This window comes from Psammomys obesus, unplaced genomic scaffold (genome assembly GCF_907164565.1).
Source record: "Psammomys obesus unplaced genomic scaffold, mPsaObe1.curated_primary_1811, whole genome shotgun sequence".
Classification (NCBI taxonomy): Eukaryota; Metazoa; Chordata; class Mammalia; order Rodentia; family Muridae; genus Psammomys; species Psammomys obesus.
This window is the reverse complement of record NW_026596051.1, coordinates 19885027-19901868: the sequence shown is the minus strand read 5'-3', so window position 1 is coordinate 19901868 and position 16842 is coordinate 19885027. Positions and strand designations below refer to the sequence as shown.

General features: G+C 48.9%; 1 protein-coding gene and 1 pseudogene across 5 annotated transcripts in view; both read left to right on the top strand.

The window, feature by feature from the left end:
* The first annotated feature begins 5764 nt into the window (after nucleotides 1-5764).
* Nucleotides 5765-6094, top strand: LOC129688915 (ATP synthase-coupling factor 6, mitochondrial-like; annotated as a pseudogene).
* Nucleotides 6095-13345: 7251 nt separating this feature from the next.
* The window catches only part of Kiaa0232 (KIAA0232 ortholog), a 68604-nt gene continuing 65107 nt past the window's right edge, over nucleotides 13346-16842 (top strand). For 4 of the 5 annotated variants that reach the window (XM_055623826.1, XM_055623824.1, XM_055623827.1 and 1 more), the window contains exon 1: nucleotides 13978-14052. The gene's annotated coding sequence lies outside the window, so the exon portion shown is untranslated. Of the gene's footprint in view, nucleotides 13390-13977; nucleotides 14053-16842 lie in introns of those variants that run through there. The other variant, XM_055623825.1, reaches the window with a different exon arrangement.

Genomic DNA, 16842 nt, shown 5'->3' with positions numbered 1-16842 from the left:
GTGGAGGCGGGGTGGGCTTTTTTCTCCCCAGAAGGCAGGTCTGGGAGCCCATTGTGGAAGGGATATCCACTCCAGAGTTAGGTGGACTTGGTGGTGGTGGTGGTAGGTGGGTGTAGGGGAAAGAAGCAGAAGGAGTGGGAAGATCTGGCAGAGATGCTTTCAGAGGGGAGGTGGGTGACAGACACAGAGCTACAAGTCACCACATATATCAGGGTGGAAGAATAAGTCAGAGCACAAAGAGAACCTGAGGCTCCTTATCTGACCAGAACAAGGAGTTTGGTTAGGCATGGTGAGGTTCTCCGAGGAAAACAGCAATGGCTGGTTTCTAGGCTGACAGCTCGGGAGGTGGGTGTGGATCTGGACCACATACAGAGGAAGGATGACCGAACAGTAAGTGCCCCTGTCGTGTCCTGCTGAGAGAAATGTAGAATTTTGCCAAATAAAGAGAACCTGGGTGTTCCCCGGAGAAGTTGGAACTGGTCAGGAGAGGGAGGTGGGTTAGGAGGCAGGTTTGCTAGGAAGGAAAGCTCCACAGGACAGCTGCTGTAATGCAGCTGGCCTCAGGAAAGAGGTTTTTCTGGAGACATAGATTTTTCCAGGCTTTGGGAACCAACATACAGTTGGCAGAGAAGGCACTTTTGTGGTGAGAGAAAGAATATGAGCAGGGTGAAGGAGGACCTGAGAGGCACAGCGGGTGAACAGGAAGATGGAAGCAGGACAGAAAGGTTGGCATACAGGAACAATATTCCACCATGTTAATAATGCAAGGGCCTTTTAAATCTGGAAGTCACACATGCTGACCTCTGGCCAGCGGTAGCCATGACATGGCACTGTTACCAGGCCAGCTACGATACAAAGATTTTTGAGGGGACCTGCCAAAAAAACCTTCAGGCAGTTAGAGAATTGCTGGCCCGTGCTGTACAAAGGGGTGAGAAAGGAAATTCTTCCAGGCAGAAAACAGGCCTAAAGAAAGAGGTATCCCCTAACCAATGGCTTGGTTCAACATGACCTTTCAGAGGACAGAGATGTCTCTACTGAACCCCTAAAGGAGGGCCACAGTTCCAATTAGAGAAACTCTCCACTTAATACTGGGGTTTCTGAGACATCTCCTGGCAGATATCAGATTTTCCAAGAAGGAAAGGGAATCTCAAAACACACATAAAGTCAGCACAAGCAGTGGTAGATACAGGGATGTGACAGAGAGACTGTCCCTGTTGAGTCACTTGAGGAGAAAGGTGGGTATGAGGGATCAGAAAAGGAAATGGGGGGCTAGGAAAAAAGAACCAGAGCCTACACACCAACTCCCTGCATAGACCACCGAAGGAAGTTCAGCAGAAGGAAAGAAAGACAAGGGAACCAGTGACTTAAGACAGTGCAGGCTTTTATATGCGTGTGTGTGGTGGTGGGGGGGTGACCTGCAAAGGAGTGTGGTGGTCTGCATGAGAATAACCCCTCCTCCACAGGCTCATATGTTTGAAAACTTGATCTCCAATCGGTGGAACTGTTTGGGAAGGATTAGGAGGCGTGGCTTTGTTGGGGGAGGTGTGTCACCTCGGTGGGCTTTGAGATTTCTAAAGCCCAAACCATTCCCAGTTCATCTTTTGCCTCCTACTTGTGGATGAGGATACAAGCTCTCAGGTACCACCATGGCTCTAGCACCATGGCTGCCTACCTGCTGCCATGGTTCCCAACACGATGTTTGTGGGCTCACTCTCTGAAACTGTAAGCAAACCCCCAATAAATTCTTCCTTTTATAAGTTGCCTTGGTCATGGTGTTTCATCATGCAATAGAAAAGTTACTAAGATTCTGTGTGTGTGTGTGTGTGTGTGTGTTTGTGTGCACATGCGCGCGCTTGTGCGCAAGAATCAGAACCATCTCTTTACAAACAAGATAGCTCTGGGACTACCCACAGGGAAGAGGATGCAAGGAAGGAGGCTGAAAACCTTCCTCATTTGGCTTTGCTACAGGTGAACAAAGAATGGTGAGTATTGAGGGAAGGACTGCCAGGTGATGGTTGAGCATCAGCTGTGGCCAGCTAGCAGCAAGAGTCTGCAGGGAGTGTGTGGCAGGAATCTAGACTTTAGTTCTAGAATGCTAATTACTGTGATTTTCGAGAAATTGTCAGTATTTAATGAAAAGAGAAGAAGCAACCAGTCTTCACAAATGGGGCTAGGTTCCAGTCTTGTTGCTTTGTTGCTTGATGCCTTTGAGCAACTTGTGGGTCTCTTTCAGAGTCTATTTCCTCATCTCATAAGCGGCGAGGGCTTTAGGCATCTATAAGCAAGCCAAAGAGCCGGTGGACACAGAAGATACTCACGAAATAAGAGTGTCACATCTCCCAGGGAGGTGACATTAGCTCTGGCTCTTTTGCCTTCCCCAGTGCAGAAAGCCCAGCTTTTGCTGTCCCCTGGGCTGTCAGCCTTCCTAGGAACAAAAGAAGCTTGTTTTGTTTCCTGGTTGTAAAGTACCAGCAGATTGCTTTCTCCAAGCTGGGCTTTCTTCAGGCAGGCTCACTCCTAGTAATGCTGGTGCTTTCTGGGAGACTGAAATTTGGGAAAGGGCTTTATCTGAGCACCTCAAAATGAGCAGAAAGTATGGGCCCTGTCCCAGCCCGAGAGGTAGTGGGGCCAGAAGTTTTCCAGGCAGAAATGGACAGTCCCTGGGGATGCTGTGACTTAAGCCATCACTGGGTATGGCCATGGCAACTAGAGGCAGATTCCTTCTCAAAGCCAGGCTACCATGTGTGATTGCCAGTCTTTGTTCCATTTGACTTTGGAAATGAGTGAGGTAATAGATGCTGGTGGGTTTGACCTTAAGTTGAATGGACTTCCCGAGAATAATGTTTGGTCCTCTTCTTGATTGTGCATTTTAAAATAATTTTATTACATGTCATGTATTTGCTGGGGCACATAGCACAGTTGGAGAGTGGATATCAGAGAACAACCTGCAGGAGCTGCTTCTGTCCTTCCATTTCATGAGTTCAAAGGCTCAAACTCAGGCTGTCAGGCTTGGCAGTGAGAGCCTCTACCTGCTGAGCCATGTCCAAGGCCCCATTTTCATCATATCTTCAAAATAGATGGGAAATAGAGCTTTTTACATATAATTTTTTACATGTGTTTAGTCCCTGGTTTGCTTTTGTTTTCCAATAGAGCAAGTAAGGGCTGGGTGCTATTTAGTCACTAAGAGAAACAGCAGCAACTCAGTGCCTTCTTCATTTTCTCCCCTGGGAAGGTAGGATGGGTCTGTGCTGTGGCCCATTTCTCACTGCTGGGAACACTTGGGACAATCCAGTAGCACAGGCTCCGTGGTGTGAGCCTTGACAATGCTCTCTGTGATTTCATGGGTACATTGCATTCTGGATGGGAAAAGCCCCGTGGAGGAAAGAGTCCCTGTGAAGGAAGAGGCCCTGTGGAGGATAGATACCCTCTGAGGAGAGAGGCCCTGAGGAGAAGTCCTGTGGAGAGGGCCAAGTGAGGAGAGAGGCTCTGTGGAGGAGGAGAGAGGCTCTGTGGAGGAGGAGAGAGGCCCTGTGGAGGGCAGAGGCCCTGTGGAGAAGAGGCTCTGTGGAAGAGAGAGGCCCTGTGGAGAGGGGGAAGTTTTGTGTGAGAGAGAAGTTGTGTGGAGGGGAGAGAGCCAGTGGAAGGGAGAGGCCCCATGGAGGGGAGAGAGCCTGTGAGGAGAGAGGCCTTGTAGAGGAGAGAGGTGTTATGGAGCTAGTGGCTCTCTGAATGGGAGGGTACCTGCTGAGAGTCGCTCCACAGGGGGAAGAGTCTCTGAGGAAAAAAGCTCCATGAAAGGGAGAAACCCCATCATGTGGACAAAACACTGTTGAACAGCTGGGCTTTGAGCCTTTTCCCCGGATCTACCACTTACTGCCTGTATGACCTTGGCCAAGGTCACTGTTTCTACTAGAACCAAGGAGCGCAGGCATGCTAGGGTCTCGTGCATGGGGTACTGTGGCTTCTTGTAGCATGCAGCAGCTGGTCTGGCACAGGCTGAGAGCTCAGCACATGCTGGTGTTGCTGGGTCTTGAGGTCCCTGCGGCTGGTGAAGCGGGCAGGAGGCAAAGAAAATCTCTAAGCACATGACGCAGAAAAGCTGCTCTGCGCACAAGGAATGAGGCCAAGAAGAGAAGGCTCACTGTAGCATTAATTCCCAAATAGCCCAAAGTGGAAATCTACCAAGAGCCTATAGATAAATAACCGAATAGATAAATGAAATGTGAACTACAGGTTAACTCCTTCAGGGTATTAATTCAGCTGGAGAGAGGGAGGAGGGTCTGAAACACTTACATGCATGAACTGCAAGGATTTCAGGCTGCATGAAAGAAGCCATTCCAAAGAGACTGACTGCCCAGATGCTGGGATGGTCATCTCCCGAAGACCTCCCCAGCAAAGGAGTAGAAATAAGTTGCAAACAAAAATGAATTCAGAAAATGTTCGCTGAGGATCTACCATATACTCAGCCCTGTCTTGAGGCAGCATCCTATTTGTGAGGGCAAGAGGCAGACAACTGAATGGACAGGAATAAATGAGATGAAGGAAGATACAGGCAGCATGATGGAGGCAGGTGGGAAGGCACTGGGGCAGGAGTCCTGATCTGGATCCCCAGGCCCAGCCTGAGCCTAAGGGCAGAAGATGAATATTCCCAGCCCAGTCTGGGAATGAGAGCCAGGGCGGCCACTGAGTAAACATAGAATGGGTGTCCTGCAGGAATCAGTGAGAGCTTCAGTAATCCCTTCCTGGAACAATGCTGCAGTGACCTAGCCACCTCCCTGCAGACCCCCTTGGGGTTCTAATCAGTTCCACATCATCACACTAGAACCCTGGATTTCAGCATGTGAACCACCAGGGTTAGTCATATTCAAACCACATCAGTGGCCTGCAGGGTTCCTGTGCAAGGCTATGACCTCTGAGGGGACCATGGGGCTGGGGAAGCCTTTGTGAGTTGGAAAAAGTGCCTCTGGTTCAGTCAGGAGAGGCAGGGTGGTGGGTGTCCTCAGCATTGAGCTCTTCCAGTGTCTGCAGAGGGAGGCCAAAGGGTCAGTCACCCTCTCTAACTCCCCAAAGAAGTGTAATTGTGCTAGACGGTCTACCTGGGTCGGGAGGGGAGAGTCACTAGTTCCTGGAAGAGACTACTTCCTGAACTGTCATTGGACTGAAATAATGATGGTGTGTAAACATTAAAATTATGTCCGTTTTAACAAACATCAATTATATGCACTTCCCCTATAAAAACCAGAGCGTCATTAGCTGTTAATATCAATTCTTTACAGCCCAAGCAGGTCTGTAAACGCGTGGCACTCCCTGAATAACCACCACCCTCCTTGCCTCCCCCAGGAGCTGGCACCATGAATGTGCCCAAGTCAGTTTTCAAGCCTACAGAGCAAAGTGATCTCCAGATAGCCTCTTGTCCAAACCACATCTGCCGCCGCAGTGTCTGCCACAGACTAGAGGCGTGCCACTCAGGTCTCCCCTGTAAATGTCATTCCTAGTCTCTCACCAATCTCGAGGGCACTCCCGATGTTCTCTGGACACCGACAGATATTTAAAGTGGGCAGATCACCAGAAGGAGAGCAGGACTGGAACCGAGGACTTTGCAGGTGCTGGGCACTCAGTCTACCGTTACAACTCTAGCTTTTGTTTTGAGATAGAGTCTCCTTCAGTCCAAGCTGGCCTCAAGAATGTAGCCAAGGAGGAAGAACGGTGGTGGCGGTGGTGACCCTGGCCCCTCCGGAGTCAGTGCAAGGACCAGAGAATCACTATGATTCTTCAGAGGGCCTTCAGGCTCTCCTCTGCCCTTCGATCGTAGGTCTCTATGCATTTGAGGAGGAATACATTTGGTGTCACAGCAGTGGCGTTTAATAAGGAACTTGATCCTGTACAAAAACTCTTCGTGGACAAAACAAGAGAGTACAGATCAAAGCGATAGGTATCTGGAGGACCTGTTGATGCTGGCCCAGAGGATCAGCAAGAGCTGAACAGAGAACATTTTAAGCTTAGACGAATGTTTGGTAAAGGGGACATGAGTACCTTTCCTACCTTCAAATTTGAAAATCTCAAATTTGAAGTCATCCCAAAACCCCAGTCCTGAGGAATAATATTTAAAAAAAAAAAATCCATCTGGTAATTTGTCATGAATTAGTTGTACAACTAATTTTAAAAATTCAAATAAACATTCATGTTTCAGTTAAAAAAATGTATCCAGGAATAGCCTTAAACGTCTTAACCTCCTGCTTCCACCTTCTGCTGTACTGTTTATTTGGTGCTAGGGAACAGACCCGGGGCTTTGTTCACGCCACACAAGCACACTACAAACTGAGCTACATCCACTGATATCTCTCTCTCTCTCTCTCACTCTGTAGCCAAGGCTACATGCACGCCTCAGCCCAAAGTGAGTGGAGGTCAGAGGAAAACTCTGTGGAGTCTGTTCTCTTCTTTCACTTCTACGTGGGTTCCTAGGCTCAGACTCAGGTTACTAAGCTTATGTGGAAAGTGCCTCTACTCAGTCAGCCATCTTTTCTTCTTAAAATATGTATTTATTAATATATGCATGCCTGAGCTGGTTTATGGGTACCACATGCATGCAGGTGCTGGGGGGTGGGGGAGTCGGATTCCCTGGAACTGGAGTTCCAGGTGGTTGTGAGCAGCTTGTTGTGGATGTTGGGGACTGAGTTCAGGTCTTCTGAGAAAGCAGAACCACTGTCAACCACTGAACTAGCTCTCTACCCCCCCCCACAAGCCCTCTTGTCGGCACTCTAAGTGGAAGTACTTAGCACAGTCCCTGTACAGGGTACACAGGAGGTGCTCAGTACAAGCGTCTACCACTAGCAGACTGGAGACTGACTGGCTTCCTGGAGGGTGGTTTTGGCGTGGAGCTCCAGCTCTCGGTGTACCCTCCGCTCCAGGTGTGTAACAGTCTTAGCGTGGAGATGAAGAAACTAAGGCTTGGCGACTGCTCGAGGTTTGTCAGCTGCAGCTGTGCCGCAGGAAGACAAACTACCTCCTGGCACCACGTAAATGGACTCCACATGCTGAAGGCGTCATCTGGGATGAAGGTTGGGTCACCGGAGAATTGTCCTTGTCTCCCTCCTTCAGAGTTTCTGGGAGCACACCACGGAAGAGGCAGAAATCCCAAAAAAGACACAGCCCACCCAGAATCTCTCAGCAAGAGCTACCCAGGAGTTAGTCTCGCTTCCTGTGGCACAGCTCTTCAGACAGCTGGGGGCTCGTTCCTAAATTATAGCCTTGCCTTAAAGGACATCTTCACACTGAGTTGTGACCTAGGACCAAGAACAACCTCAATGTGATCTGAACTCAGCTTAAGCACAATTGAAATTGGTGGCTAAAAAGAGTGAACTTACATGTATTTCTCATCAACATTTTTTCCCCTTGAGACAGGGTTTCTCTGTGTAGCCTTGACTGTCCTGAACTCACCATGTAGACTAGGCTAACCTCAAACTCACAGTGATCCGCTTGCCTCTGCCTCCCTGAGTGCTGGGATTACAGGCGTGGGCCACTGCACTCGGCTTTCTCATCAGCATTCTTAGCAAACTTCAGATTCCATGTCCCAGCACAGAAGGCCTGGCTGATCTGTGCTCTGACGTGGACAGACATTACACCCCGTCAAAGCCACCTGGACTTCTCAGCTGTGCCTAATTGCCTTCCATTTCTCCACGCACTGTGCTCTGTCCCACCTCAGAACCCTGTCCTTGCTTTTCCTGGAGTCTGATATATTTATTCCCCTGTTGTGGGTCTCTTCCTCCCTCCCTCCCTCCCTTCCTTTTTACTTTTTGTGTATGTGTAGATGCACATATGTGTATGTGTGTGTGAGCCTAAGATGATTGAAGGATGTAGTTCCTCAGAAACAGTTGGTTTCTGGGGGAGGGGGTCAAACTCAGGTCCTCTTGCATGACACGCATGGCTGCTGTCTCTCTCCCTAGCCCCAGGAGGCTGAGGATCTTCTTCCTTCTAGCCTGAACCAAATGGCCTGCCGTAATGTAGCTTTTGCTGACACCACCACTGAAGAGGCTCCCTTCCTTCCTTCCTCCTTCCTTCCTTCCTTCCTTCCTTCCTTCCTTCCTTCCTTCCTTCCTTCCTTCCATCATCATCATCATCATCATCATCATCATCATCATCATCATCATCATCATCATCATCATCATCAAGGCAGGGTTTTTCCGTGTAGCCCTGGCTGTCCTGGAACTCACTCTGTAGACCAGGCTGGCCTGGAATTTAGAGACCTGCCTACCTCTGCCTCTGTGCTAGGATCAAAAGAAGGCTCACCAGCACCGCCCTGCCTATTTGTTTCTTTTTATTACATTTCTCACAACTAGTAACATTGTATCTTAACTTTGAATAGTCCTCTTCAGCTAAGATTAACAGTCCGTGGAAACACTGTTGCTGTGTTTATCAGTTACCGCAGAAGAGTCTAATCCTGAGAGTGCCCACACTGTTGAACAGAGGTATGTTAGGATTAGGGCTCTGCTTTTGTTTCCCAGTGCTGGGGCATACCAGCTGAACTGTGACTAGGTGGGAAAACAGTCAGTTCTCTTAGCCTCAGTTCCCTAACCTGAAAAACAAAGATGGTGGTAGTCCCTCCTTTCCGAGGAGAATTGAATGAGATGAAATTGGGCCAACATGAAGAGCCAGAACCATCATGGGGTCATGGGTAGAACTGCCCCTTCAGACAGATACATGGAAGCCTCACCCCTAGGACCTCTGTGTGAACAGCCCTCCTCCCCGCCTCCATTTATAAAGCAGGTCTTTGCAAATGCCATTAACAAGGATGAGGACAGTCCTCAAGGAGTCTGCCTATGGGGTACTTACTGGTGCTGGGTCTGCAGTGGGGTTGGTAGGAGTGCCGAGGTCTGGGAGTCACATACAGGCACCTGTGGTTGGAAGAAAGAAACAGGTTGTGGGTGTCATCTCAACTTGTATAGCATCACCCTACCCAGTATCCTGGAAGGAGGAGCCACTAACACATCTAGCTCCAGGTTTGTTGGTCAATGAGAGGTCCAGGTCTGGGGCTGGGACCTGCTTCTCTGCACAGTCTTCTCCCATCTTACTGAGCTTGGGGACAGCAGAAGAGGTTCTAGAGAGAGGGGATGGCTGCTCTGCCTTTTCCAGTGGGGTTGGTCAGTGGCCCTTCAGGAACAGCGTCCTGTACAGAGCCGGCTACTGTGGCAGGCTGCAGGTTCTGAGGCTACTTTCATCAGCCCGAGGCTCGTGTAGAGATGGAGTGAAGCAGGGGAGTAGGAAGGGACAAGGGAAGAGGAAGCATGGAAGGCGAGGTAGAATCAGAGTCCTGAAAGCTTGGCAGCTGACGCTAGTGTTTGGCTCACTGGGAACAGGCGACAGTTTGGACCCTGAATGAGGCTCGTTTCCTTTGACGGTAATCCTTGATGTCTGATACTACCATTGTCAACATTTTGAAGATGGAGATAGTAGTAGCTTCCCTGTGGGGCCTGGCTTCTACCCAGAAACCTTCAGGCTAGCCTACCTCTGGGATGGACAGTTGTTGACCTCAGTGTTTAGCTCCCTGTTGAGTAGGTTAGAGGTGTAGGAACTAGACAGTCCTTGGGCGAAGTTTGGGAGCATGAAGGGCCTCGGCACTTACAGACAACTTAGTGTCTTCAGAGCATGGAACATCTTTGGCTTGTTTGGGTTCCAGTACAGGTGCAGGACAGGACCGTGACTCCTCTTGCCCTTTCATGTACTAGGGAATCAAAGGCCAAGGAAGCTAAACAGTTATAGTCCAGAGGCCACATCAGAGGCTAGGCTTTGACTGAAGTCCTGAAATGGGGTTTGCAAACATTTGGAGAAATGCAGGGCCACTGAGAAGGGAGCTGTTAGGAAGGGAGTGGGCTTGGGGAGATTGAAAGATATGGTGATACAGTTATGTAATTCCAGCTACTTGGGAGGATAATGCAGGAAGATCCCAAGTTTAAGGTCGGCCTAGGCTACAGACCAAGTACAAGGCCAGCCTGGGCACTTTTGTGCGACTGTCTCAGAATAAAAGATAGAAAGAAGACTCAAAATGTATCTCAGAGCATTTGCCTGGCATACATGAGGGCCAATACCCAGTAACTATAAATAAAAGAATAGAGGGGAAAGGGAAGAGATCTGAGGGCCACTGGACCCTTTAATTTATGGTGTTTGAGCTGAGTTGAATGTCTAGGAGCACCCAATGTGAGGGCGTCTGGCCTGAGGCAGGCCATAGAAATGCATGTGGGCATCATTACTTAGGGTGGTAGGTTTTCATGAAATGGCCATGAAATGCACAGAAGCTATGCACTTATCTGGAGCCTCGGCCTCAAGCTGCAAAACAGGGAGAATCCCCTTTGTGGCAACGATAGAGTTCAGGATAGCCTGGGTAATGTATATGGGAGGGTCTGGGATTGGAAACAAGGTGGGCATCATTAGTATTGGTCATGGGGGTGTGCTGAACACAGCCTCTTTAATCAGTGTTGCTTCACTTTAACCTTTGTGGCTAAAGTTCACAGACAAAAAAAAAAAAAAAAAAAAAAAAAAGGGCAGGGTGGACTTTTGAAATCTTCCTCCCAAAGTCCCTTGCAGAACAGATTGGGAAATTGAAGTTTAGTCATGAAAATGAGGTATAGAAGATAGATCCTAGATCCTAGGAAGCTTGGCCCTGCCTTCAACCCACCAGAGTGTTATTGAATGTCACAAAACACCCTCCGGCTCCAGCCTGTCATTATCCAGGCATTTTTGTAACAAACTGCCTCAGCTGGTACCGTCCAGGATCCCTAGTAGAGCTGAGAATAACTCGGTCAAATGGGGGTGGGGCTGTCATTGTCACCCATTACCGACAAATCTTTGTACAGGGGTCAGATTCAAGGTGTGCAGTCCTGAACCTGGAGAGGTGGACATGACCTCTTTCTGTGTCACTCTCTGCTCTCTTTCTCTCTGACATCTGAGTGCATATGTGTACGCGTGTACGCGTGCACGCGGGTGCGCAGTGTGCTTACACACACAGAGAGAAACATATTTTTTAAAAAACCTAATGAATAGGGAGTCTCTGCCACTGTCTCTTCCTCTGCCACTGTGTTTCAGCCAGAGGCCTCTGGCCTCCTTTGTGTTCCCTGGGGAGCATAGCTATGTCACCAGAGCTGCAGTTACCCTGAGTTTACCTCTGCTGATCTCTGTACCCAGCAACTTTAAGGGAGACGGTGAGCAAAGAGGCAATGGAAGGACACGGGGTCCAACTGAGCCTAAGAACTAACTCTCTTTCTAAGTGGCCATGAAAAAGCAAATTGCAGAAATGAACCCCATGGACAAGGACAATGCTCTCCTGGGAAAAGGGTCTTGATGAGAAAACACACAAATAAGATACTTTCAAATATTGCTCAGAACTGGAAGGCAAGAAACAACACAGGCCTGGGAAGGTAGACTGACATAAATTGGGCTTCAGGGAAAGTCTATCTAGATAGCTGACACAGTACCTTACCCTGGAACAAGAAGGAGCCAGCTAGGCAAAGATCTCCTGAGCCTGTGCAAAGGATCACCGGGTGCAAAGGTCCTGAGGCTAGAGTCCACGTGCCTTCTGAGGCTTTTGATCAATACAGTTGGGGTTGTTTCATTAAGACAAAGTTAAGTAAATCACTTTCAGTCTCCTGTGACTTCCATCACTACCTCCAAGTCCTCCTCATTCAAGTTAACTCCCATTCATTATGAATTATTTCTTTCAGGAAATTCTTCAGGTTCTAGTGGTTTATATTAAAAAAAAAAAACTACCTGTGATTCAGTAACAAAAATAAAACTGAGGGTTTGGGGGGACAGCTCAGCTGGTAAATAAAACTGAGGGATTGGGAGGACAGCTCAGCTAGTAAAAGCATCTGCAGGAGTTTGGATCCCCAGTACCCACATTTAAAACACATTTTTCTTCTGCTATGTTTTGAGATAGGGTCTCACTATGTAGCTGTAGGTGTCCTGGAACCCATTTTATAGACCAGGGTGGCCTTGAATTCACAGAATGAGTGCTGGGATTAAAGGCGTGTGCCAGCACATCTGACCTAAGGGGTGCACACCTTTAACTATAGCACTGGGGAGTGAGCACAGGAAGACCCCTGCAGCTGGCTGGCTAGCCAGTCTAGCTGAACCTATCAGCTCCAGGTTCAGTGAGAGGCCATGCCTCACAAAGGAAAAAGAAACAAACAAACAAAGATAGAGGGCCCACAGGAGATTCTCAGTGGGTGAAAGATCTTTGCTGCCAAGCCTGAGGACCTAAATTTGATCCCTGGAATTCACATGGTAGGAGAGAATTTGACTCTTGTGGTTTGTCCTCTAACCCCACACTCCAGCCGTGACACATGTGTAGACATCAATAAATAAATAAATAAATAAAAATAAAGTGGAAAGTGACTGAAGATATCTGACCTCCAGATGCACTTGCCCACAAACACCCCAGGAGCTCACACACAAGCAAATAGTCAATAAACAGTGTAGCTACAAAGTGGCTGTGTTTTCTTTCCCCAGGTATGCGAGTTACGGTGTTACTCTTTTGAAACTTCTATGCTGTCGATACAACTTTACATAAAGTACAGATTAGGGGAGAGTAATTAGTGTTAGGAATGTACCAAAATACGCGTGCAAATTCTCCATATTTGGGGAAACGTTTCACCAGTCTGTGCAACCCTGGCTTGTCCTGGGGTCCTGAAGATCCTGACACCATTCATTCCTACCTTTGCTCTCAGATGTCCTTGGAATTTCCATTCCCTCCCATGTTACGGGAGTCTGCCTGGCTGCTCAGCTGAGAACAGATAACCAAAAGATGTGAACTGAATAAATAAGACTGTGGTCTGTGACTCACCTGAAATGAACCCTGAGGCAACAAAACTGGAAGCGGTCTGACGAAGGTTAAGAAATGGTTGAAGAAAAAGATTGCCGATAACAGAGCCAAGAGCCTAGACTCTCTCTAACCAGAGGCCCCACCCACTCACTGTCAGCCTCTTCTGAGCCTCACTTCTTACCCGTGAAATGGGCCACTCAGGCTTTATCCTGAGATTCTCCGGGAGAATGGAAAGGCGTTTGCGGTGTGGACAGTATGGACAGTGCTATTAGGTTCCTGTCCCTGGCTTGCATACAGACTACAGCCTACCTCAGCAGAAAAGTACTTTCAGTTCCCTGCTCCTCCTACAAGCCGGGGCAGGGGAACTTTGGGTCTCAGGCTCTGAAGCCAAGAGCGGGAGGGCCTGTCGCCTAGGGGTGCTCAAAGAGTTCAGTGAACACAAGACTGTACGCAGGTCCCTCCCCCTCTAAACCTAATCTTGCCTCTGTATAGTAGGCACATCTCAGGCTTTCCTTCCTGGTAACTCTGACACCTACATCTACTTTTCTAGAAGAGCCTAGGAGTCACATTTAGGGAAGGTGAGTAGGAGGGAAGAGACTTTGACTAAAAGGTTAGCGCACATTTTTGGTTCCCACTTCCGAATCTTCCAGAAGGTCTTTTATTTTTTGCCTACTTAATAATAACATTAAAAAAAAAAAAAGCCATGTCACTTTTTTTTTTTTAATTTTAAGTCTTTATGTTAAGCCGCCCACTCCAGCCATCCCAGGACACGGGGAAGAGGGGGCGCGGACGGGTGAAGCGCGCGGGAAAGACGGGGGTGTGTGAGTGGGGCGCTCGGCGAGGCCCGCGCTGCGCGCCCCGGCGGGGACGGAGGAGGTCGTGGACCCTGGGCGCTCGCTCTCAGGACCTGGTGAAGCTTCGGAGTCTCCTGGACGGCCTCGTGCCCTCTGGGCGCCTCCTGCTCCCCCACCCACAGGACGAGGGCGGCTCCCCGGCGTGCTGATGTAATCCGGGCGCCTGGGCGGAAGGATATGGAACGCGGCGCGGGCCGGCGGGGCGCTGAGGCCGTTGCCAGGTAACGAAGCGGAGCCGCTGCCGCGCGCCGCCTCCCGCCCTCCGCCGCCTGGCGCTGGGGCCGCCGCCGCTTTACGTAAGGCGCAGGCCAGGGCCGCCCGGCGCTCGGCAGCCGCCTGCAGCCCTCGGAGCGCAAGGAGAGGCGCCCACCCGGTAGCCTTGGCAAGGTAGGCGGAGGCCGGGAGCGGGGCCGAGGCGGGCGAGCTGTCCGAGGGATGTCCGGCCCGAGGACCCAGTGGGAGGCGTGCGATGAGTGCGCACAATGGGCCGCGGCGGGTTGAGGCGGCCCGGCCTGAGGGACAGCGGCCGAGCCTCGCCCGGCGCCCTCAGCTTTGTCCTTCGGCTGCCCAGGGGCGGGCGCGGCGCAGTGAGTGGCGGGCGCGCGGGCCTATGGCGCGGGGTTGGCAGAGGTGACGGCCGAGGGCAGAAGTGACAGGCCCCGGAGTCGCCGGCCTGTGCGCGCAGCCGCCCGGACCCTCGCGGCCGGGCTTCCGGCCGGCGTCCCCCCTCCCCCCCCAGCTCCCGGCGTAATCTGGCTGTCTAAGCGCTCTTGCCAGAGGCCAGGGTAGGACGAGCTCTGGGGAGCAGACCCCCGAACCTGGCAGCCCCTCCCTTCAGGGTTTGCCCTTCTGTAGACAAATCTTCAAGGTTTAACCAGGAAAAGTGGGATGGAGATAAGGTGGGGAGGGGGCCAAGCGACTCTGGAGTCATTTACTAAATGGGGTTCTTGGTTCTCATCAACTGCATCGCAGACTTTGCCTCGTTGCCCAGGTCACTGACAATGCATTTTACATTTCTGGGTCTTGGCTTGCTAAGGAAACGGTAGGAGAGGATTGCCGAGGAGCTGGGGACGAGCAGTTTGGATAACAGGTGATGATGCCTTGGAAAAGGCTATACAGTGAAAACCCCACGTGAGATTCCTGCCATCAGTACAGGACCCGTTGCACGACACTTTTAGGTTTTAGAGATTTCAGGTTTAATGGAAGGGAAATATATATATATATATATATATATATATATATATATATATATATATATACCTTCACTCTGCGTTCTGAAGGTCAAATATTCGCCCGCAGATATTTTGGGCTCAACCATTCTTAACTAGGTCTCAGGATCTTTAGGAAAAAAAAACATTCTGGAACTGTGCCTTTGAAATGCCAATGGAGGCTCCTTGCATTAATTCTTACCATCATAGATTCAATTGCTGTTCTTGCCAAATTATGAACTTTAAAAATGTAGTCTCTCATAAGTTCATGCATCTATGTAATACACTTTTATCGTATTTCCCCACTATCTTATGTTCAAATGTTGAATTGTAATCATGTATGTATTCGTTTGTGTATTTGGGGGCATGTATGTTTGTGTGTAGGTGTTGAGGTCAGTGATCAGTATCAGGTGTTATTTTTTCAATTGTTTTTTTAAGATTTATTTATTTTTATTTATTTAATGTGCATTGGTGTTTTGCCTGAATGTTTGTGTGAGGGTGTCAGATCCCCTGGAACTGGAGTTACAGACAGTTGTGAGCTGCCATGTGGGTTCTGGGAATTGAACCCAGGTCCTCTGGAAGAGAGCAGTCAGTGCTCTTAAAAGCTCTTAACAGCTGAATTTTTCCAGCCTTCAGGTGGGTTTTTTTTTTTTGTTGTTGTTTTGTTTTGTTTTGTGTTTTGTTTTTGAGACAGAGTTTCACCAGGTAGACCAGGCTGGCCAAGAACTCTAGAGATACACCTGCCTTTGACTTTGAAATGCTGGGATTAAATGAAATGAAATGCATCTGCCATCAGCCTTTAGTTCCGCCTTAATTTTTGAGACAGGGTCTCTCGCTGAACCAGGAGCTCACCAATTCAGCTAGATTGGCTGGCCAGCAAGCTCCAGGGATCCTCCCATCTCAGCCTTCCCAGCGCTGGGTTTCCGAGAACCTGGAATCTGAACTTAGGGCCTTGAGCTTGTGTGGCAAGCCCTTTCTTGGCTCAGCCAGCCACAAATGTTTAATCACTTAAAAAGTAGTGTTGGGGGTGTATCCCAGGTGAAGCTAAGGATTACATTTTCAGAACCTAAAATAAAATAGGGCTTCAAGTTGAGTGTAACTGTTTCTTTCTTTTCTTTTTTTTTTTGTTTGTTTGTTTTTGTTTTGCTTTGTTTTGTTGTTGTTGTTGTTTTTCTCTGTGTAGTCTTGGCTGTCCCAGACTCGATTTGTAGACCAGGCTGGCCTTGAATTTAGAGATCCACCTGCCTCTTGCTTTCCAAGTGCTCAGATTACAGGCGTGTGCCACGGCACCTGACTAATGTAACTGGTTTTTCATGAGCTTATTTTCACTAAGAAAAGTGCCACCTTGGCCAGTGAAATATCAAGAGGAGAGTTTTACTCTTACTTACTGTCATGGAGATACATGTATTGTTCTTTGAATATACATGGATACGTATTTTTAATGGCACCATAATAATGCAAGTCTATCTAAAGGATGAGCCGTTTATTTGATATACAAATTATAAACATTAAAAAAAAAATAAAAAGAAACTTAAATAGGGGTTTAGCTTGATCCCAGCAGCCGTGTAGCTCCTTCTGTTCCTGATTTTATCCTGGTGCTCTTTAAAAGTGGTGAACTTGCTATTCCTCATTTGTGTGGAAATGCACCAAGCCTGAGCTTTGCCCCGTGTTTGTATCATTTGACTCGGAACAGTCTTGTCATCTGTGAAATGGGAAGAATGGTGATACCTGTCTTGCAGGATGAGTGGGCAGAGAGGGATGACGTGAAGCAGTTTCGTCCACACTCAGGCTCTTAAAGTGCTGGGTTAGTACTGATAATTGAAGTCCTCGGCTTCCGATGCTGGCTGAAAGCAGTCAGTGGACTTCAGGCCACTGTTGCTCCCTCTCTGCTTCGCCTGGCTTCCAGCCCCCTCGCTTCTACTTTCTCTAGTTTTAAAAAGTTCTTGTAAGATACCGTTTCCTCTCTGGA